Here is a 22,079-nt window from a genome sequence, read left to right on the forward strand (position 1 = left end):
CTTCCTTGTGTACCAAAATCTGTCCAGAAAACAGGTGAATCCCTGCAGACAACAATCCATTTCTCTTCTTTCACAGCATTTTGTCCTCAGCTAATCTGTCTTTTGGTGATAAACCTGATGGTTATCTTTTAAATGCAAAAAGCATCAAATGCTTTTCAAAAACTTTTTTTGGTTTGTTACATCTTGAGCATTATTCCAACTGGAGTGAAACTGCTGTCCACTCAGGTGCTTGGACTCAGCTGTCTGTGAGATGAGGTCCTGTAAAGTGCACAGCTCCAGGAGCAACAGTGAAATCACAGAATCAGGGAATAGCTGAGGTTGCAAGGCACCTCTGGTGTTCATCTAGTCTAATCACCCTGCCAAGGCAGGGTCACCTAGAGCAGGTTACACAGGAATGCATCCAGGTGGGTTTGGAATGTCTCCAGCAAGGGAGACTCCAAAAAATGGGAGGGAAGGTAATATTTAAAAGCACCTCACTCATCAACGAGGCCAGTCTAAGACTGGAAAGGGATGTGGAAGAAATTTTTTTCCCACAAGGGTGCACTTACCTTAGTGAAATGGAATAATTACTGCTGTATTCTCTATTATCCTTCAGATTTTTTGCTTTACTGTCAAATCTGGTTGAAATTACCAGCAGGTTTGAAAGTTTGAGAGAACACTAATACACACTGCAGACATGTAACATGTACTGCCTTAGAAATCTGGATACAAATATCCTGAAATTACCTTCTCAAGGATGTACATCAAATCCTAATTCGTATTGTTTCTTCAGGTAGACCTGTATCAGAATAATCTGTTATATGGTAAAGATTGCTGGTTTGTTCCTTGTTCTAGTTTCTATTTCACTTAACCTTCTAAGCTCAAAGAAAGCTCAGTTCACTTACAGCAGAAGTTGAAAAACAGCAGGTGTTTCACTATTTTTGATAGTGCTCATACTTGCTTAAGGAAGAAATAGTTAATGCCATGTCTCAGACTAATCCTGAATTCTTAGGAAAACCCTCTGTTTGGTGATTTTCAGAGATGCTAAAAGGAAAAAAAAAAAGACTTAATACTTAAAAAATTACTTTGAGCAAGTTGGTTTTTCACTTGAAAATCCATTACTTCCTTCAGAAAGCAGCTCTTAAAATCAAAAGCAAAATCAGCTTCTAAAATCAAATTGGAGACAGACTCTGCTTCTGAACCTGTCAGCTTGCAATATCTCAGAACTGAAAATCCTTACAGCCCCAGAGTCATCATATCATGCTAGCCTGATTCACTCCAGAACCAAGGCTTGAACATTTCCACTGTATACAAGGGTGTATATACACATTTGAATCCTGTGGCTCACCTCAACTGTGAAGAAAGGTAGAAAGTGCAAAGATAATTTTCTACAAGTTTCTCGTAAACTGGCAGCAGAGAGAAACTCTGCATGCTCTGGCAGATCCAAGAGAACCCTCCAACACAAAAGCTTACTTTATCAGATTTCAAGTAATCCACACTGCAGGATCACTGCAGCAAAGATCCCAATCAGAGCTCCTGAATAATTAGAAGATACAAAATCATTAGCAAGAAGTCCAGCACTCCCAGAATAACTTGTTAAAATGCAAATAGCTCCATAAATATACAAACAGTTTAAGCATCCTCTGCTTCCTTTCCTATTGCAGGTTGGAGTACTGCCAGAAAAAAAAAAATTAAAAAAAAAAGATGAAGACCAAAAAACCAGTAAAACTTCAAGCAAGTTCCACATTTGTGCTTTTATGACAATGTGGTGCTCCCAAATGTAAATAAGTATATTTTTAGCACTATGTTTTATTTCCTTCCTCCCAAGTGTGATATAATAGTAAATGGTCAGAGTCTATAAAGCACGTGCAAACTTTGGAGCCATAGGGAAGAGTGTGGGGCGACTGGAAACTGCTGGTCAAATTACTTTGTTCAGAAAAATACATCCCAGACAGATGCATGACTCATATCCACTGCCATCTGTTAGACGGAAATAAGCCATCTTTGCCTCATTAAGGTAGAAATGATCCTCTTTTGTAGTCAAAGATGACCTACTGACCTGGACCCCAACAGCTCAGATCAAGCAGGTTGGGACAGTTGGTGGAATTAGGACCATTTCCTTGCTACTCTCAAAAATTATAATTTAATCAAATTTTCACCTTTTCCTTCTGAAATAATTCCTCCAGGTCAAAGCATTAGGATTCATTACCCTCCCTTCTGTCCTTGGTTGAAGGCAACTAAATGGCATAAACTGTAGCAGAGCATCACTATTCATATGATCCTCCTCTCTCCCAGAGCCTGGTGAAAATCTGCTGGATATGGGAGTGATGTGAGGTGCGATTCACAACATCTGTGAGGCTTAAAGACCATCTCTGTGGGTATTTGCAAGGTGTCAGTATCCAGATAGCAGGTAGAACTGTCAGCCCCCATGAGAAACAAAGCCAGAGGATCACCTGCCTTGTATCTCTCAGCCAAACTAGGGACTTGCAGGTGCTGCCTGCAGCCATGGAACCTCAGCAGTGATCCTGAAGGGGTCCTGCCAGATGTGTGCCACCTGGGAGAATCACTGACCACACAGGGCTCAGGCCATGGGCTGACAGCGATGGCTTTTGCATCCAAGAATTCAAATTCAGATTCTGAAAAGGGCGTATTGTGCTTGCAGTCTGTGTGGGTGCAGGCTAATTGTGTGTGTGTGTGTGTGTGTGTGTGTGTGTGTGTGTGTGTGTGCACAAACCACAAAGGGTTGTGTTTCCTGACCTTCCCCAGTCCCAGCGCTGCATTACCATTTCGGGGAAAAAAAATAAAGTAACACAAGAAGAGTGCTCTTGAATGCACGTAAGCAACAAAAGAGGTGAGAGCTAACTGAGACCTGGTTGTACTACAAAACAGTCAAATATTGACTAATATATGGAGACAAATATAGAAGGATGAAGTTAAGGTTTTTATTCCAGAATGTCCAATTGTGGACTCCAGTTCTGAGCAAAGACTGCAGGCTGAAATACTAGAAAACACAATGGCTGAACTGGGACTATCTCAAAATTATGGAATTTTCTATCATCACAGGTACAGCATCTAGTTTTCATAACGTCAAATGGCTTCAGAAAGCAAATATACATTCTGTTGTTGCAAATTCTTCCAAGATTACCTCCCCCTGAAGATCAATTTCATAGCCACGGCCACAATACAAAGGAGATTCCTCCTCTCTAATTCCCAAATAAAACAATAGAGACATTATAAATAAAAGGTACCTAACCTTTACAATTTACAACAATTTCAGTGCTGAAGCGTGAATCTTCCTTCTTTTCTCCAAGACTGGTGAATTATGAGACCAAAACGTTTCTGTCGTTCCCCACCCTCACCAACCACCATCTCAGGGAAAAAATGGGTTATATCTGCATTTTACAAAACACCTGAGCTGTGCTGGAGTGTGTCTGACTTGATGCAAACAAGCAAGCACAGCATGGTGCCTACTTCCTAGCAGTGTACAGCCTAATTAGATGGAGACCCAAAACTTCTCATCAACTCCTACACCAGGGGAACTTCCTTCTAGCTCTTCACAAACCAATAGCATTCCTGCACACCACAAAAGCAATTAATTAGGGCCTCCATAAGTATGGGGAGAATGGCTAAAAGGTTTTGAAAGCTCAGTATTACATGCAAAGATATTGAATACAGCAGGAGTCATAATGTGGTTCAGGGTTTTGGGATTTTTCACCTTGCCTAGGCTGGAATATGGAAAAAAAAATGGGATGTGAATATCCCAGAAAAGCATGGGTGTTTTTCAAATTGAAAGCCCTAAAAAAATGTTTGAAAAATTGCCAGGAACAGTTTGACTTTTCTTTTACTGACCATCAGACCTTTCCCATTATTTTCCATCAGGAGGTGAAGAGAACGGATAGAGTAATAAAGAAGCATTGTGGAAAACACATTTATTTGTTTTGTTTTACAAAGTTGTAATCTTGTTGTTACAATTAGCATAATTTTAATTAGGCATAGACAGAATCCAAAAGCTGGCTTCCAGCTGTGCCTGTGTGCTTGCAGGGACATGCTATACCTGCTAGCCATGGGGGATTTGCACGTGTGTGTGTTTAGAAATGATCTGCAACCATTTTGAAGCCTTCTTTCTCAAGTCTGACATCCCTGCAATGATATCCAAAACAGAGGCTGAGTTAGCCTCAGCCTGGCAGGACATGTCAGTGAGATGGATGAAAGCTATCTTGGCTTAGATGAAAAATCCATGACTGGTATCAGGAGAAGCCTTTTTTATGAACTCCTATACTGATTGCTGATACCAATACTAATACTTTTTTTTCACTATTATTTTCCTTATTAGAAAACTCTCATTTTCTTCATCTCGTAGTTTTCTGGGTTCACTGTTCCAGTGCTGAGCTTTTTTCTTCCATGTAAGCATAAATTGTTGCTGGCTGACTGCAGTCACATCTTTAAAGCTCACTTCTGCAACTGCAGAAAGAGCTAACCGCTCTGAATTCATGATGTTCACAGGGGTTTAGGTCTAAACTGGTTTTCTAGCCCTTTAGGCACAAACATTTGAAAAATATGTTCCTATGAATGTCCTTCTAGTTGAATAATTTTAATCATAGAGTTTTGGGTAGGTTTCTCTTTTTTTCTTCTCTTTTCTTCTTGTCTTTTCTTTTTTCCTTTGGGTTTTTTTTAGTTTTTTTTTTTTTAATTTATATACACTTGTGCATGTGTGTGAAATGCTACTGCTGTAGAAAGTGTGACATACAGTCTAGTGCCACTTATCAAATCCAGGCTGTCTGGCAGTCAATTTCCAGCACATCATGTCTGTCTCGTGAGCTGTGACTACGGCCCATATAGTTTTGATTTCTAGATCTTGTGACTGACCACATACAGCTGCTGTTTACAGAACTGTCATATTTAGGCAGAGGGTGTTAAAGAAAACCTTCTTACACTATAAAGATAAGCTTGCAAGAGTTTAATCAGGGAAATAAAACAGGAGCAGACTAGAAAAAAATGTCTACATACTGAAAAAGCTCTGTGTTAAAAAAAGCAATAAGAGCATATACAATACACCTACACACTCATACAGAGACAGGTGGGTACACTTATATACTTAGGTGTATATATAGAAGCACATTTCTGTGATCATTGAAAAAAATAACTTTAATACTCATGAATTGTATTCAGTAAATAGCATTCATATTCAGGTTACAATCTGTCAATTAAGAAAGTTGTTCCAATATATTTTGCTGCCAAAGACACATAAATCTCACTTGAAAAGAAATCCCTCTTTTACTTAAGAAAAAATTTTAAGAGCTGCTTCTTTTAGTCTACTCTTTTCCTGCCAACCCTTTTATAATAAAAGGGTACAGTAAGTATCCTAAACTAAGAATTATAGATGACGACACTCTCTTTCATTATCCAGGATAATGAGCAATTTTCATTCCTTGGAAACAAGCAGACTCTACAGCAAGCCTTCAACAAATAAAAAGATGCATAATAGATGCTGGGATCATATAATGTTTCTCTTAATTTCAGGGGTTTTTACGGATGACGAAGTTATGCTGTGGATTGAAGATTGTTTGGAACAGAAAATAAGATATCTTGAAAGTAAGATCTTTAATTTGATTCTAAGAGTACTATTATGCTTTCAAAAATTGATACTGTTTTGCATGTACTGTCAGAAGAGGTATTGAAATTTCCAGTTTGGGAGGTGTGCATTTGTTCCTTTTTAGCTGATTATAAAGGCATCTATGACTCTAAGTCCTCACCTGCAGTCACAGACATTTTTCCAGCTTGGCCCATGAAATTAAACAGTATCTTTGGCAAGCAAATTTGAGAGAACAAAGAAATATTAAAAAAAAAAAAAATTAAAAAATATCCAGGAGAAAATTGCTGATAAACATCAGTAAGAACTAAATAGAAGATAATTCGCTGGAAAAGGATAGATGGAAGCAGCTAGTGATGATTATTTTTGTAAGTCTCTTACCCCCTGTACAAATTGGCCTTAAATGGTAGCTTAGTTAGAGCCAAACTGACAGTCTAAGAACATCAAGATGACAACTCATACACTGTTACTGCTTTTAGAAGACAGTAACTAATTTTAAGGGGGTACATGTTATACAGGCTCTGTCTGGTTTGTCTCACAGAGCCGGTTCATTTCTTCCCTTACCCCATTTCTTCTGCAAGCTCAAATTCAGGAAAGGATTTGCAATTAATTTTAAATAGACGAACATTGTCCTTTGAAGGACATATTTAGTTTCTTTAAAGGAAGAAGAAGTCTAAAGGACTAGGAATGGATTTACCAGAGTAATAAAAACGTCACATCAGTGCTTTCCTCCACCCTCACACAACCCCAGATAAACACTTTAGTGCCATCTGAAACTGTATGCCCGACTCCAGCTGTGCTGTTCCTCATCTCCGCGCATAATGGTGGCCTCACAGTACTCCTCTGATTTGAGACATTTGTTCTTTTGTCCTCTGTGGTAAAATTGCAGGATGTGCTTCCTCCCTCCAGCTTTGCAGCCACAAGTTGACATGTAGAAGAACTGAGGCATCAGCTAAATTCCAAGACACATTGTCACCAACAAGAGGAGACATAATACAAGACCTTTTCTGCATTTCAAAGAACATCTGCTTACATGACATTTGCCCATTACCTAAATATCCCAGCAATAAGTAAAGAAACTTCGCCTCCTTGTTCCCAAACAGGTATGTCCACATTATATGAAGCTTGTCATAAGAGTTTTATTATCATTTGCAGACATAAATAATAAAAAAGGTAAAAAGAAAAGCCACTCAAGAACCAAAGGATAAAAGGCATATTTCATTTGGAAAGAGGTATAAAATCATATTGGGGAGGAGAAAGAATGGATCCAGGAATAGGAGCCATGGAGATGAAAACTCTGGTCAAAAAAACAGGAAATAATATAAAAGCTTTCAGCTTTTATTGGTGACAAAGATAAAATGGGTTGGTATTCATTTCACATGCATCTTATGGTTGTTACACACTTAAAAATCAGTCCCTCTACTCAAATATATCTCTTTTGAAGCACAATTTGTGCAGCAACTGTTTCCTTTTTTTTCCCAAATAGATTCAAGTCTAAAATTCAACAGAATATAGGAGCTATACAGACTTCAGTACATAATATATTCTATTAAAACAAAATGAATTTTTGGCTTTGACAATCCACTGCGTGTTTAATTATTGTTTGAAGCAGATAAAGAGAATCTAAAGGTCTTCTCTCAAGAAAAGTTGTTCCATTGTTGTCAAATGTTAAAGGACACTAATAATGGAGTATTAAAACAAAAATTGACAACAACAAAAATACGTACACCTATTTTATTCAAACTTAAATGCTGCTTGTCATTTATCAGGAAAACAAATTACAGTAGTCATAAAATATTTTCTTCACTGGTATGATGAAGAATCTTCTTTTCAAAGGCAGATGACTGGGATAAACATTTATTCTGGTGAGCCTAGTGTAAAATGCCTAGATTCTTTAGAGAAGCGTTAAACATTTAAACAAACTGAGTTTCTTTTGAATTTTAAGAATTAGAAGACAATTTAGAGTCTGTAGCATAGTAGCTGCAAAGTAGGACTATGTCACATGTAGGTGATAGACTGAAGCTCAAAATAGGAAACCTTGTGTTTGAGGCATTGGCATTTACTTACACAGCAGTGGCTTACACAGCATTCTGCTACTCAAAACCACATCCTTAGCTCATGTAAAATATTAGGAGGATTTGATAACCCAGAGCTTTGACTGGTTTTATTCTTCACACCTTCAGGTCTGTGGTCACAGAGAAGTAGTGGGATGGCTCCTATGGCTGGAGTGTTGGGAAGGAAGGATGAAGGTTCTTTAGAAAGGATAGGCAGGGGAAACGATGAAGGAGCATCACCCTCTACATCAGTGATCAGCTGGAGTGCATAGAGCTCTGCCTTGGGATGGATGAGAAAGCAGAGAACTTGTGGGTCAGGATCAATGGGAGGGCAGGGACAGGTGACCTTATACTGGGCATCTGCTACAGGCTGCCAGCCAGGAAGATTGAGGTGCTCTATAGACAGAGAAGAGCAGCCTCACATTTATAGGCTGTGGTCCTAAGGGGGAACTTCTGTTGGAGGGTCAATACAGCAGGTCAGTCAATCCAGTAGGTTCTTGGAGCAGGTAACTTCCTTCTTCAAGTGACAGAGGAGCCAAAGAGAAGAGGTGTTGTGCTGGACCTTGTTCTCACCAGGCACAAGCTCAAGGGTAGCCTTGGTTGCAATGACCATGAATTGGTGGCATCTGAGACCCTTACAGCAGTGAGGAGGGCTCACAGCAAGCTCTCCATCCCAGGGATAGCAGACTTGGGCCTCTTCAGGGATTTTCTTGGTAAGGTACCAGGAATAAATCCCTGGAGGAACGAGAGACACCAGAAAGCTGGCTAATACTCAAGAATCACCTCATCCAAACTCAGGAGAAATGTATCCAAAGAAGAAGTCAGGCAAAATCACCAGGAGGCCTCTGTGAATGAACAAGGAGCTCCTGGATAAATTGAAACAGAAAAAGTTTACAGAGGGTGGAAGCCAGAACCAGTAGCCTAAAAACACAGTGAAATTGTCTGAGCTGCCAGAGATCATGTTAGGAAAGCTAAAGCCATGGTAGAATTAAATCTGACCAGGAATGTCATAGGCAACAATAAAAGCTTCTACAGATATGCCAGTGATAAAAGAAAGATTAGGGAAAATGCTGCTTGTCTCCAGAAGGAAATGGGAGACCTAGTTACCTGGAATATGCAGAACTCTGAGGTACTCTATGACTTTTTTTGCCTTAGTCTTCACTGGCAAGTGCTCCAGTTATACTGCCCAAGTTGAGCAAAGGCAGGGACTGAGAGAATGAAGAACTTTCAGGTGTAGAATTCAGGCACAAGAATATCTAAGGAAAGATAGAAAGAACACCTGAAAGAGCACAATGTGACCAGCAGGTCAAGGGAGACAATTCTGTCCTTGTACCCTGCTTTTGTGAAACTCCACTTGTAATACTGTGTCCAGCTCTGCGGTCCCCAACAAAAGAAGTAAGGGACCTGCTGGAAAAAGTCCATTAATATGGTCAGAGGACTAGAACACCTCTCCTGTAAAAACAGGCTGAGAGTGCTGGGGCTATTCAGCCTGGAAAAGAGAAGATTACCATGAGACCTTACAGAGAAATTGTGAATGTTCCACCCCTGGAAGGGTTCAAAGCCAGGTTGGATGGAACTCTGAGCAACCTGGTCTAGTGGAAAGTGTCCCAGCCTATGCCAGGGGGGCTGGAACTAGATGATCTTTAAGATCCCTTCCAACTCAAACCATTCCATGATTTTATGATTCTATGGGAAGTGACTGGTTTTACCTTTAAATCATTCCAAACCTTTCGGCTGCTGCAACATTTAAGATCTGTTCTTTATGCACCAGGTAGGGCATAGTCTTCACATCTAGACTAATATCTAAAGGGAAAAGGTATCAAACAGCATGACTGAAAGCGCTACTAATCATTTACGCATACTGTTTGGAAACAATTCTCTGAATAAGGTCTGAAAAGTGCCTTTCGAATAAATACAGACCAAGGAAATGTAATCATCAAAAACGACTTAGACATCACACTCTTCAAAAGAAACAAATTATCATCATGACATGTAATAGATCTTGAATAACATTCACATCCCTGTCAGGGGTTTTAAAAGATTGACAAAACGGGATGTGGATATTAAATCTATTTTTTTCCCTAAAACAAATACACATGCACAATAACAGTTTCCTGGCAAGCTGAACTTCACAGCTTTTGTCATTTTTTTTACAGGCTGTCTTGATTTATAGGAAGTGTTATCTCCAGTATCCAAGCTAAAGTGCAAGGGAGACTGCTGTCTCTGGCCATGCACAACTGACCCAATTCTTTACCTGTGAAGATTAAAAGTGAAGACCCTGGAAAAGATAATGTTGTCCCCCACATCCAGGTTCTGAGAGCTTCACAGCACTGCCATGATATGACTCCCAGAAGCAAAAGCTTCCCTGGGACTAATCTTTCCTTTGGTATCTGTTAAAACAAGAATGATACCATTTCTGGAGGCTGTTTCTTTCATTCCATATCCTGAGGCTGAAACCCTGAGCTTGCCCAGGAAGCCCTCTATCAAGCCACGTAGGAAGAGAAAGAACTATGGGAAATCCTCTCCTCCCTCTTGGAGACCACCCACACAAGGTTGCCCCACTGCTCCAAGGTTGAAAGGCTGTGGTTCTCTCTTCCGCCACAGAAGTGTGTCCCAAAAGTCACACCAGCAGTCCCAGACCTGGCTGGTTTCTCCTCCATGGATTCAGGCAGAGTAGGAGACCAGCCATTGACTGCCATGGCCTTGCTTCTCCCTCAGGCAACTTCTTGCTTCTCTTTTCTGTTTGTTGGCTTTTTTCCCAGTACCAGGGGCAGGTCTGAGATGTCATCACAAGAGAAATACTTGGGCTTCACTTCTCCTTCTCCCACCCAGTCTACTTCTGCTCCTTGGCACTGGATTCCAGTGAGAAGGGGAAGGGATGAAGAAAAAGGGGCATTTTTTTTATGAGTTCAGTGCTCTGACCTTTGCTACAAACTGGGTTTTTTTTCTTGAATAATGTGGATAAGCTATCAGCACAGTGTTTCTCTCCACAGTGTTGGCCACTGCCTCAGACCCATAGATATCCCATCTCAAACTGAAATCTGCATGCAGTGTACTGAAGGTCACAATAATAATAATGGATATATTCCTCAGAGTCAGTTTTCAAAGCAGAGAGAATGAATGAAATCCCCATCTGTTGCTTTATATCCTGCTGCTTTAATCCCCTGAATCACTAGCAGCGAGCAAGGAAGTGCTGGACATGCGAGAGAGACATCCCAACTCCTATCTGCCACACTGCCAGGGCTACAGGAAGAAAAGGCACTCAAGCTGAGAAAGAGGATGATGGTCACAGAGACTTCTCTGTGAGGAGTTCTCATCTCTGGAAAGTACTTACTGGACTGAAACAGCCTGGGACTGTTGATCTCCAGGGTGTGCTACAAGAAGCATTACTCTGCTCATATCAGTGATGACCGTGACGCCTTCAGAAAAAAGAATTTGTGCCAGCTCTGTAACAAGTGAGGGGAGAATGTGGTCGCCTGCTGTAAGTGTTGACAGCAAATTGCCAGGTTTTCTTACTTTGTCTTTCTATTTTGCATTGAAAGAACCTTTGTGCACATCCCAAAAAGGTGACATATATGTGCAGGCAAGTGGTGACAGCTGTGCCTTGGTTTCCCTCTGCCATCCTCCTGTGATGTCACTTACTTTTCAGTTGTTATTTAATGGAATTGTGCAATAGGTTCATGTTTCCCTTGTGCAGGTGTATCTACAGCCTAGACACCACCTGTAGCCAAAACACTTTCAGCTCAGCTTTAGCCTTTAGGCACTAGCAGCTTTTCTCTCTTTAGCAGGGATGGGAACAGGTGTCTTTTGTTCACTTAGCTTTGGTGTGGAACCTGTGCTACAGGGAGGGAGATGAAGGAAGAGGATAGAAGAGTGATTTAGAAGTGAAGTTGTTCAAAGAGAGACTGGTGTCTCCTCTCAGTCTCAGGTGGATTTCCTTTTGTTTAGTCTAACAGAAGAGAATCATATTTCCTGCTCTGCATGCACAAACAAAAATGTAAGAAAACAAACCCTCTCAACAAAGGTTTTGAGAGCTGTGACCTTAGTGGGGAAAAAAATGAAACAGGAACAAAACAGCCCCCTCACAATCCCAGCTTCCTTGCATGGCACAAAGCATCATAAACAAAGTTCTACAGTAATACAGTGTTGATACACAGGGATATACAGTACTGCCCATAAAATTAGTCATGTGTTATTGCACAAAGTGGTGTGTTCCATAAGAGCTGCCTATTTAGCAAGCTTGATCAAGAACATTAAATATGAAAATAAGGAAAAAACATTTAACATTGTTGAAAAGTAATTAAAAATATATTTCACCATATGCTTCCCTGCCATTACTTCATTTCAGCAAAACAAATGCCTGGAGCATTTATTATCCCCCATCATTTTTTAAAGAGGCCTAATGTTTCCACTTGGCACAGGAGACACACAGATAAAATGAATCAGCCCTGAAATGAATTGTGTGAAATGCATTTGTCTGAATTCAAAAGCTTCTCTGTAGTCAAAAATGCAGAAGTATTTCCAATGACTCAAAATGCATATCTGAAAAATAACTATTTTTTGCTGGTTTTGCACTGTAATCTTTGAAACAAAGGCTAAAATGCCTTTAGCTTTATTAGGGTTCTGCTCCGGTTAGAGTCAGTATTAGAAAGCTCAGGTTACTAACACAGCTCCTAAACAGCCTTAGTATTAAAAAAAGCAAAACAAAATAAAAAAAAAAAATTAATATAAATAAAAGTACAACAATACATCAAAAAGCTTTCAAAGCACAACTAAACTCTTGAGACTGAGTTCATCCACTGTGCAATTATGCTGTTTCCTGCTCTGTGATGCCAGGCATAAATTTGACCACAGGGTTTTCAAAGATAGATTATAAGCAATTTTATTTTAATTCATGGTGGACAGAAGAAAAAGGTATCCTCTTTCATAAGTGATGAACCAAAGAGCAGTAGTTTGCAGGGCTGCATTTGGAGATTTATTTTTGAAAGTGATGTATCTCTGGCCAGTTAAAGGCAGGGAGGGGCGGGCAGATATTATTCCTCAGAAGAATAATGGATTAATAAAACGGCCACTTAAAAAAAAAGTCCTTGTTTGTGTCAAGTGATAGGAACAACCATAATTAATGAAAATAATTTATAAACACAGCTGGATAAAGATGTTCATGCTGTGCAGTTGATGTGATAGTTTATTCATTACTGGCACTGAAACACATGCTGTCTCTTTTTGTCTTTACACCGACTCCTTTTGTGCGTGTGAAACTTGACCAACCAGCCTGTATAACAAAGCTCTGCCATGCAGGACTGCTCACTGGCACTGACCTGGCACGTAGCTGTGAGACAAGTGACCTGAGACAGAAATCAAACACAGCAGATTCTTCCTGGGTGACCGGAGGCAAGGAATGCATTGGAAGTGAGGTGAGAAAGCCCTCCAATGCCCTGAAACAGTCATTAATAGTCCCTCCCTTTCTGGGAGCAATGAGGGGAGACAGAAACTACTGAGGAGGAAAGAGTATATTACATTAGTCAAAAAGATCTGGCTTTTTCTGTCACCTCATAGAAGGAGGCACAGAGAAAAATGTGGTAGGAATCAGGGAAATGGGGATATGGGGTTTGGGTCTTTTAGTAGACTCACCAGGAGCAAACTTTGCCACAGTACCACAAAGCCCATAGTATGTTTTTGCTAACAAATAACATGTCTATCCTTCCCCCTTCTTCTATTCCACTCAAGAATGTATTTCAGTTCAAACACCACATTCTGCTCTCATTTGAAAGAAAAATAAATGCAGCAATGGATTCAAATGACATCGAAAAATGGAAAAGGTGGATTGAAATGTTTCAACTGAAAACCACAGTGGGGCTTGGTAGCCTGGAAACCCTGGAAACTCCCAAATGAATCATTATCCTTCATTGCCTACTACTGTTAAAGAACATGACCAGGAGAAAGGTCTAAATATTATCAGATGCATAGTAAAACCATGATAGCTAACAGAACTGTGTGCTTTGCAGCAGATGCAATTTTGTTGTGGTTCCACATGACAGAAGCTGGCTCTTCAATTCAAGCTCTGCAGATGGGTTCGTTCAGCTCTGGAAGTCCCTTTTTAAACAACACTTTATCAGGCAAGGGGACAACACTTAGGCAGAGAGTAAAGGTGATGGAGCTGGGAATGTAACAGATTTCTATCTTTATCAAATGGACCAAAGGCCTATGCTGATCAATGAATCCCATCAATATAGTCATGTATTTCAAGCACATGGGTTGTTTGTCCTTTACAGAAGAAAATAATCTGAGTTTGAATGAGTTTCTTGAGCACCTCCAACTCATGATCTGATCTTCTCTTAAAAGTTTTGCTAGCATTACTGAGTGGAACAGGAGAATTAAAAGAAATCATACTTTAAACCAGAATATGGAGACTTAGTTCTTCAAAGAACAGATTTTATTCTCTAATGAAAGAGGAACATTTTTTCTTATGGAAGCTTCATTTCCACTTCAGAAACGTGCTGGTGTGAATGGGTATAGCTATACTGGTTGACCATTGTAGATTTAACAATCCCTGTAAAACAAATTAAGAATTTAAGTACAGATTCTAAGAAGTTTACTTAATATTTTGGAACTGATGTGAGATCTTCAAGTGAAAGAAATTCATAAATGCTGCTAGATTAACTACTAAAAAAAACCAATACTTGACTATTCAGTTAGCTGAAAAATCTTCCATTATTTTGTTATGTCTAAAATAATCTATAATCTTCTAAAGACTCAGCATGGTGGATTTGTAGGATAAAGCTAAAAAGCAGAGGAAGGAGAATTGTCAATAACACTCAGCATGGCCACTCCCCAGCTTAGCTGTATATGTCTATCAAAGGCATCTCCTACATATCAGCCCAAAGACCATACCATGTACCAGGATACATGTCCAAAGGGTCTCTCAGCTTCCAGGACCCTGACATTCAGTAGTACAAAACAGCATCATAACAATGTTATATCTATTCACCAGTTAATGTGCATATTGTAGGTATTAATGCAAGATCTGTTTTAATTAACTAGTATTTTTAGCTGCTCAGAATGACTGAAACTCACTTTTCTCCATCAAGGATGTACATTGTGGTAAGTATAAATTAGCTCTATTTTGAGTTCAGAAACTATGCATAAAACTCTTGTTGTCCAGATTAAAAAAACAAAAAAAATAATTCTGCCAGAAAGAGAATGAATAAATAATTGTCATCTCCTGACAAACATAAAAGCAGAGGAGGAAACACACATGTGATTTTGAAACAGGATTACTCATAGATTCAAAAGTAATAAATCCAATTACCTTGCTTGATTCATCAATAAATGGGAAAGTAGTATTTGTTTTATTATCAAATTAAGTTATTCTTTGGAAGTAATCCACTTAAAATAATTGTTTCCTAGCATCAAGGAAAAGTAATCAGTAAAGGAACATAAAATATCTTTCTACTGCTTTCTCTAAAAGGCTTTTTCACATTTTTCTGAGCACCAGATTAGCCCATTATAAAGAGTGGAAGAGAAATTCAAGGAATCCAGATAAGTAAATGCTGCTTTTATAACATCTTTTGCTCTAACTACATAGCACAGTGATTTAAAAGCAAAAGTTCTCACACCCTAGACTCAGAATAAAATGGTCTACTGGGAACTCTGCAATTCAGCTACTGTTGAATTTTCTGTCCTCAGTGAAGCAATGTTGGTGAAACCTTTGACTGCCAGGGCTAAAGCATTCCCAAAAGCATCTTCTGCCCACAGGACGTTACTCTCTGTGTGCAGAGTACAAAAATACGGGCAAGACTGGTTCACCAGTATTGGCACAACAAATACAGGTTCACCTATGTCAGGATAGATGGTTTAAGCAGAGACACAGGGAGATGGAAAACCCTAAAACAAACTGTCTGTTGTGGCTAAAATATACTCCTGCAATTTTATGACTTATGTGAGTGGAACATGCAAATGTAACATAAAGAGAAAAACAGGGAGAAAAATACTTAAAATCTTAACCTTTCTTTTTCTAAGCCTCCTTTCTGCAAGACAGCCATGTCCCCTACAGTCTTTGAATTCTCAATTAGTAAGGCATCTAGAACACTGTCTAATGTTAAGAGTTTGGTGTGCAAAAGAATAAAATGTCCCTCTACTTATTGAAAAGGAAATCATAAATCCCACCAATGCAGAAAAGGCTTTTATTTGTCATCAAAGAACTGATTCATCTCATGCAGACTGAGATTCAAAACTTAGATTACAGAGATTGTCCACAGGTGACCAGCAGTTTATGTATTTACTCTGTTCTTGCAAGACTCAGTTTTTTGTCCGTCTTCTAGGGAAGCCTCTACTCTGTTTCTTTGTGAAGAGGTAAATCAACTTGCATTGCCATGCTAGACATACCAGCACAGAATTTAAGACAAGACTGTGACTCACTGATGATAAATTAATTTTTAAATTAAAAGTTTACTCACTTTGTACAAGTCACAGTCTGGAGTAGCCTTCTGATAGTGTAAGCTTCAAGGAAACGAACAGTTGTAAACAGTAACTAAAGGTATTGTTTTATGGCAGTGTCTGTGGAAAGCACCATTGTGTGAGGATCTGTTTCCATGACCCAGACACTCCTTTCTCCCCTGTATGCTATGCTCCTAAATTGCTAGGAGCTGCAGCATTGTGCCAGACCACATTTCTCCAGTGAAAGTAGCCATTAACCCTCAGACATGCAGGCTGCTCAGCTTTCTACTCTTGCATATATTCAGGCTAGGACCTAACGCAGTAATGGACAAGCCACTGAATCCTTTGGAGTTAATTTTTTCGGCTCAGCAATCTGTTTCTGGGTGTCACTAATATTAATGTGGAGGTTGTATGTTCTTATCTAGGACTGTATTTTTAGCTGGCAGAGACCCATCTGAAGGCATAGTTGGCTGTCTAGGGTTGGAACAAAATGTCAACCCATCCAACATCTAAAAATATTAATGTAATTGCATGCTGAAAAGTGATAACTGAGTAAGTAAATACAAATGGATGTCAGCTTCAAATTGTGGAATATGCTAGTCTATTTTTTCTTGCAATTGGCATGAACCACTTTATTTTTTTAAGATATAATATCCAAACATTTTTTCATACAACAGTGAAATATTTAAGTTTAAATACATTATGAAATAACGCATTTGAATATTTAACAAAATACCCCCAGCATCCTAACACATTGTAATACTTACAAATATTTACATATTCTTTATAATAATAATTGTATCTAAAAATACTAAGTTCAAAATCTCATTAAAAACTCAGGTGCTAGCATGAGGATTACCACCATAAACCTTATAGAAACATTATAACTGTACATCCTGCTTCTGAGATAGCATAATCACACAGCTCCTTTTAATGATACTCATTCTCAAATGAGATTGTTATACTTTGAAATTTTGGAAACCTGAATTCAGTGGAGAACTGTTTATATCAGAATAACCAATGATGTATCAGAACAAAAATCTAGGATAGTCAAAGGGAGAGAAAACCAACAGTGATTAAAATAAATGAACAAGGCACAAAACTCATAGATATAAATTAAATCAAATACCTTTAGGCTCCTCTGAAGTCTGAAGCATATCACTACAGTCTAATTTCAGGGAGAAAAATCAGAGGACGAATTCTGCAGTGGTTCTAAATAAAGTATACTGTGAGCACAAGGATTAACCGCAGTGCACTACATAAAAAAATTAATCTATTTTTGTCATCATTCTATGACTCCATATTTTTCTGTTCCAGTATAGGAGCATTTATGGTATTTTTTCTCCTCTTCGCTACACATGCATATTTTTTCATTGAGAATTCATTTGAATAACAGATCAGAAGCACCTCTGGTGTGTGTACACAGCAAGACCATATGACCAGGGAGGAGTATTTTCACTTGCAAAATTCTAAATTCTCAAATCCTCCATTATTTCCTCACATGAAGTCCATGACTCTTACTCTTTAAGTTGTGTTATGGACAGAACTCAGTGCTGAGGAGAGTAGCAATAAGAGACTGAATTTAGAGAGTGAAGATTTGGGTCCCTTAACATTTGAGGGTCTGGGCTAGATGTATCTCTGCTAAAGAAGCTAGAAGAGCTCTGTAGTCCCAGATCTTGTTATGTTCCTCATCTGCAGGGGAACTCCAAATTGGGGAAGACCCAGACTGCTCTGCAATTTTCCTATTCCTGATTTCCTCAAAAAAAGGAAAATATGGTCGTGACTGAGGTGGAAACTACTGAATGTTTCAATTTGTGTGCAGAGGGGGAAACCAAAGGACCAGAGCCTCTGTGACAGAGCAGACATTGAACCAAATAATTAGAAGTGCTTTGGGCAGAAAAATCTAGCCCTTTCCCACCTTATTTTTAAAATCTGAAATCCCTTAAAAAGGGATTATTAACCTAAAAATGTTTATAATGTATTTATAATGTATTTATTAATATTTCTATTGTTTGGACTTCTGCTAAGCCACTCTTATTTCAAATACATAAACAAAACAGCCAAATCCCAACAGGGTGTGTGATCTTAGAGCTTCTCATCTCTAGCTTGTTATTCCACAGAACTGGGCAAACAGAGCAGCAGTTAATAAAATATGATATTTATGTTTGAAAGCAGAGAAATTTTCAAGGCAGACTCAAAATGCACAAATATTTTTGCTAAACAGCAGTTTACGAAAGCCTGGGTGATACACAGAGCAATGAGTTTTACTGCCAAAGTTAAGTTCTGGGTGCATTCATCAGTTCAGACTTTATTATTTCTGAAGTACTTTGTGGAGCAGAAAAAAAACCCTGCCATCATTCTGTCTGAAGATGGCCCCCTACAAAGGTGGAACTCACGCCCAGAAGAATCAGAAACCTTAGAACCTCAGTGCTTTCAGAATCCAATGTGGAACATGTCTTTTAGGCTCTGTCTTTCCTCAGAAACTCACACAGAGCAATCTCATTTTTCCCACCAGCATGGAGAAAGCAGATAGTCACAGAGATCCCTTTCTGTCTGTGATGAGCAGCTGTAGGTCTACAGATGTTGGGTTTCATTTGGCAGAGCGCACCATTGTATCCTCTGTGTTAAAAGGTGCTGAGCTGGGGTTTGATGTGCTGTTGTTAAGTGGCACAGCTCCATTTGCACTTCTTGGAGGTCTGGACCGGTTTCTCTGTCTGGGTTTGTCCTTTTGCAAGCTGAGCTCAGTGAACTTAGGTTCATACAGAGAGCAGAGGCTTTGAAGTTATCTGAGGCAGGTGTCAATGTTATCATCAATAGCACTTCTGACACATGACTTCAACTGGGATTTTAACTGCATTTTTGCCAATACACAATCCTTTAACTTCCTCTAACTTAGCATAATTGCATTACAGGAATTTCAAGGAGTTCTTTGAAGCAAGGTACAATTAACATCCTTTCAAAGAACATTCCCACTCAGCATTTACCCTAGGTAAACTTCCTTTCTGAAGAAACGGTTTGTTTAAGTGTAAATCAGTTTTTTCACTTGTGGAAACAGTTCTCAGTCTCTTCTCAAATACACTTTCACAGCAAAACCAGTCTGCAAGTCTTTGCATGTTATAAGGTGCATTGCTAGCTAGAAAGCAGGTAAACAATGAAGTTAAATTTAAAGATTATTAGAAAATGAGTCTCTGTCTCTAGATTCCTACAAATTCATGAAATTATGAAAGTAAAAAAATGTAATTTTTCACTATGAATTACCATGAATTATTATGAATTACCACGAATTACCATGAATTCAAGAAAGAAAATCTACTGACAATGCATTCCTACATAAAAGATACCAGGGGTCTTCCACTTTTAATCTAATTTTTAAATTGTCCTGAGAAATCCTTGCTGCAAGCTTTGGTTGATTGGAAAACAAACAGCAGCTGAAACCAACCTGAATGAAGCCAAGACAGGATTATCCTGTCTTCTGTCCACTGCTGAGCAAAGAGGAGACTTCAGCTTCCAGAGTGGTCATTTTAACACCTCTATATAGCACTAAAGTATAAGTTGAGAAAAATCCAAGTGTCTTAATCACTACATGGTGTCATTCAGGATATCATATGACATTAGCTAATCATGCACATTCTCTTCACTTCCCTAAATCAGGAGCTGCTACTGAATGGGAGAAGATAAGAACCCTGTTTTAAAAAGATTTTTAAATGACAATGTTTAATTTCATCATTCTTTTTAGGAAAGAAAAACCTTTATAAGCCTTTTAAACAACAATCTGCAGCCCTGTGGTAACAGGCTGGCAAGTGTAGTTGAAGGTACTGTGCTATAAGAAGCTTTGAAATGTCATAACAAATTCTTTCCTTTCCTTTACATCTAATCACGCTGTGCTCAAGCCATGTAATTTCCAGAGGCAGCCCATTTGTGTGCTGTGAACATTTATGAGTTTATACATCATATAGTATTTATTAGAATTTGGATAGAAACCCAAGAGTTTTAAAGGTGGAGTTGTATCACATTTTGCTGAACACACACAGAAGAGCTTGAACTACTGCCTCTAATTTTTTTTTTTTTTCTTGGATTATCAAGGATTAACTTAATGATTTCTGTGGGAAAAAAGAAAAAACAACTCATAAAAGGAGAGAGAAGGAGAGAATATTTTTGGTTATATTTAAACAAAAGAAATAATATAATCATTGCTAATAGCTAAGTAGATGATGAAAATATAATTTCCACAATTTAGAAGTTCAGGTTGTTTTTTTTCCTGAGCTAAACGTTCAGCCTTTAGATGTCATTGCATTGGAGATCTAATAAGCTTCATCGCTTTTCAGAAATATCTGATGCTGTGATTAAAATACAACCTCCTTCATCAAAGGTTTTTTAGTAAGGAAAACACTGTTCAGGTATAACACATAACCACTTCTGGATCCCTCAAAATACCACCTGTCAAGCCAGGGTCACACATTTATTCCTGGACTGCAAGGGAAGGTAGGTACCATTGGATCATCCATTTCCAGAATTCAGGGCCTGGACCATGAAATATTAATGATCTTTAACTTCTGGGTTTCATGGTTTACACTACATATTCTGATATTATTTTTTGGAGTCCAAAGCAATAGAAGTGCTTATAAAGTTCACCATGCATCTGGCAAATACATAGTACAGGAGATCTAAATCTGTGTTCCGGAACTAATTCTTTCAAAATGGAGTCAAAGGAGGATTTAATCAAGTAGAGTTAATAAATTCACCAAGCCCTTATGATCACTATGGTCATGCTTTTAGAAAAGATCACAAATCTCAAAGACAGCTGCTCTCAAAAAAACACCAACAAAAAACAGAAAAAACCCAAATAAAGCGGAACAAGCTTAAGCTCCCAGAAACTTGTTTCTTGCTGTGCTAGTCCAGATTGTGTCTGGGGTGAGAACATAAAAAGCACTGGATTCACACTGCTCCAAAATTGAAGGAGAGCAAGGGTGAATCGGGCCATTAAATTTGTAATCAGATCTGTTGATTGTCTGTAGTGCTTTTAGTTCTGCTCTGTTTTAAAATAACTGGAATTTTATTTTAAAGGAGAGCATATACCTCAAACAGGCTAGCAGTCCTGGAAAGCTGTTTGAAAAAGCTAAATTTTCAGATTGTCAGATAATTTCTTAAAAATTTCTATTCAAATTAATCCTTTACAAAATCCACGGGAGAACATTCCTGGGAGAGATTTCAACCAGTGACGGTCTCTTTTCTATTGAGATCAATGTCTTCCAACCTGTTGCATTAGGGAGGGTTTTGATTAGGTTTTTGTCTGGTTTGTTTGTTTTTTTATTTCCACTGACAGATCACACCTGTTGGTGCTTCCTTCCTTCCCAGGGGAAAAAAAAAATAGAAATACCCTAACCTTTCTCAAAATTTATTTAGCCAAAAGCTTCAAATTTTTGCAATGAAAGAGAATGGGTTGCTCATGCTAAAACAAATGTGTGCTCACTTACCTTTGCTCCTGCCTGTTTCCATAGTAATTTCTTTGTCAGAAAGACATTAAAATAAAATTAACATTTTAAATTACTTATACATAGATATGTTTACATATGCAGACACACATGAGTTCAGATATGAGGTTAAAAAGTTTTTCAGTTGCAGATATAACATAAGTTGGTAAAATTGCCCAAAGAAGCTAGCAAATCCTTCCTGGGAATAACCTTAAACAACACTGCTTTAATCATTTGGTGGTCAACCTTGGATTGGAGAGCATTATGTATTTCCCCCACAGCTATGGAGTCATTTGTCGTATACATTATGAGTGTATGGAAAGGACATTCTTTAAACAAAGGCAGCAAGAAATAAAGTCATCTTCAATCACTGTCGTGAATATTCTGCTTAATTGCTGATGGCTTTTATTTCACCACATTGCAATGCCCAGTCTGCTGACAGCACAAAAGCTACAGTGGGCTCTTACCCCTCTCTAGAGGTCCAGAAAGAAGAGCAGAACCTGCCAGTTCAGACCAATAACTGGTGTGAGGCGATGACAGTGCTGCAGG

At 38.6% G+C, this 22,079-nt stretch overlaps 2 long non-coding RNA genes across 11 annotated transcripts in view; both read right to left on the reverse strand.

Moving 5' to 3' along the window:
• Window positions 1–17,683, reverse strand: part of LOC111924908 (uncharacterized) — a 171,156-nt gene extending 153,473 nt beyond the window's left edge. For 2 of the 10 annotated variants that reach the window (XR_015286948.1, XR_015286944.1), the window contains exon 1: window positions 17,189–17,677. This is a non-coding gene — a long non-coding RNA (uncharacterized LOC111924908). Of the gene's footprint in view, window positions 1–17,188 lie in introns of all 10 variants that reach the window. The other 8 variants (XR_002861905.2, XR_002861901.2, XR_002861906.2 and 5 more) reach the window with 6 other exon arrangements.
• LOC111924912 (uncharacterized) lies at window positions 14,039–16,235 on the reverse strand. Its single transcript, XR_002861913.2, has 2 exons — window positions 16,080–16,235; window positions 14,039–14,173 (listed from the first exon to the last, which is right to left on the reverse strand). It is a non-coding gene; the product is annotated as an uncharacterized LOC111924912 (long non-coding RNA).
• Window positions 17,684–22,079: the final 4,396 nt, after the last annotated feature.

This window comes from Cyanistes caeruleus, chromosome 1 (genome assembly GCF_971803275.1).
Source record: "Cyanistes caeruleus chromosome 1, bCyaCae1.hap1.1, whole genome shotgun sequence".
NCBI lineage: Eukaryota > Metazoa > Chordata > Aves > Passeriformes > Paridae > Cyanistes > Cyanistes caeruleus.